Below are 2168 nucleotides of genomic sequence, written 5' to 3'. Positions count from 1 at the left end.
TTTGCATTTTAAAGGCGGTGTATGTAAAAAACAAGAAACAGACATCATCTTTAAGGATAAAAGTGGTGAACTGCATTCATATCCTCCCTTTCATGTTTTTACCAGGTAAGAAAATGAAGGGATATATACATTGATTTAAGATCCTTTTTCTCTTCCTTTATAAAGATTGATCTACAAATCTCAATAGAAAATGAAGGGATAGAGAAGTTTAAGACTTTATTTGATTTCATTAAGTATTTTATTTAAGCTTCCTTTTCCAATTTCTCCTTTTCTTTCTCTTTTTAATTTCTTAGCTGTTTTAGTGGATTTTTATGGTTCTTTGCTGTGTAGATTTTTTTATCTAGAGATTTAGAACTATGCATTTCAGATGAGCAACATTGAAAGAGATGAAGAAGTCAACCATGGGTAAAGGATGTGCGGCCGAAATAAATTGAGAACAATATTTAATGTGTATTTTATTCATTATTCCATTTTCTTCTTTTGTTCAACAATATTTACCTGTTATTGTTGTGAATTTGACATGATTCATCCGGTTAACAAGATAGTGATGAAACTTGTGAGCTTTGATCATTAGCTAGATCTACTAACACCAAATGAGATAGTTTTTAGAGTCAGGTGTCTTAAAAAAAACTATGTATGCAAAGAGAATGAGGGCAGTGTCATCGACGACACCAGTGGTGGCATGGCTACGAGCACTGCATATGAATCTTGAGACGATATATGAATCTTGATACCATGTTGGAAGGATTAATATTGTTCACGATTCTCTTGGAATCTATGAAAAATTATGTTATTGATTTATTGAATCATTACAATTGAGTTAGATCTATTTATAGATATTTCTAATAATCTGTTGTAGGCTTGTAGCAGGGCGGGGCTTGGGACTGACTGGCATATGTTAGCCTGTTTGTCAGGTTATGCATAAATGTTTCTAACTATGTTAGATATTTAGTTCCACTGATGCGTAATGATGCGATTACATCTCGATTGTGGTTGCAACAGCTGCCACCATAAAATGCCATACACCGGTGATTGGATTACACCGCAATTCTGCACTAGCTGCACGATTGACAACCCAGTTTCAAGTTAACAATGATTAATGACAAACTTTCTCGATGTATTCAAGGTGACACGGTTTTTTTCTCCTGCCAATGGGGAAAGAAGAATATGCAATTTGCAGTTCATTATCCTAGAAGAGAAAGGCAAAATACTTTAGGTTGCCAATGTATGATTTTATATATTATTTCATACAATCTTATTGTTGTTCACATTTTGTGTGCTAATGTATGATTTTCATTCTTCATTGACTAGGTCATGGATGTCTTGATGTCACCACAACAATCTCAACTGGATACTGATGATCCAACTGCAAGCTACATGTTACAAGTATAATCTTTTTTTTCCTTCCATGCCCTATCTGTTCAGGTTTACTTGCCCTGTCTGTTCTAGAGTTTACTTATTTTCCTCTCTCGATTATAGATAATTTGACAGAGGCACTTTTGTTCTTGTCTCATTTTGTCGGGGATGTACATCTGATTTGTTCTTTCTGGTTCCTATTCGAAATCTAATGAACAATTGAATGAATACTTGATTTATGTATACCAATATAGAGGTGCCATATATTGGGCTTTATTACGGAATTTTGGCCCTTCGTCGTCAATAACACTTTTCATCAACGGCTTACTATAGTTTGGGTTTCTAAGTTGAGAAATAAGAGTTATCAATTTGAAACCAATAACTGGTGGGAATGGCATGTATGATCTATTGGATATCCAATTTTTCATTGTTCTCTGGTATCATTTATGATATAATCTAAAATCTACTAACAAACTATGTTAATCTTTATCTATCTAATGTTCCTTGCAGTGTTTCATCGCTTGCATGGTTTATGTCCAATTAGGAAACCAGTTTTGTGACAATTGGGCAAAGATTATTGACTAATCCACTGAAGTAAGTCTCTGTTTTTTTAATACTTAAATGCTCACTATGATGCATGATGCAGATTTTTTACTAAAGACTCTTATTCATACTAATAATTTAGGTTTTGGGACAAATAGTTGAAGTGTCATAATTATAGTACAAACGATAAGAATGAGTCTTTAGTTATTTATAAAATCAAACTTGGCTAGCCATAGCACACCTTTCACCTTTTTAAATTTTTTTCTATA

The 2168-nt window shown here is 33.3% G+C and overlaps 1 long non-coding RNA gene across 1 annotated transcript; it reads left to right on the top strand.

Annotated features, from left to right (window-relative positions):
- Positions 1–445: 445 nt before the first annotated feature.
- Positions 446–1640, top strand: LOC131645134 (uncharacterized). Its single transcript, XR_009296880.1, has 2 exons — positions 446–1225; positions 1312–1640. It is a non-coding gene; the product is annotated as an uncharacterized LOC131645134 (long non-coding RNA).
- Positions 1641–2168: the final 528 nt, after the last annotated feature.

Source organism: Vicia villosa, linkage group LG1 (assembly GCF_029867415.1).
Source record: "Vicia villosa cultivar HV-30 ecotype Madison, WI linkage group LG1, Vvil1.0, whole genome shotgun sequence".
NCBI lineage: Eukaryota > Viridiplantae > Streptophyta > Magnoliopsida > Fabales > Fabaceae > Vicia > Vicia villosa.
The sequence above is the reverse complement of the archived record's forward strand: the minus strand, read 5'-3'. Positions and strand labels throughout refer to the sequence as shown.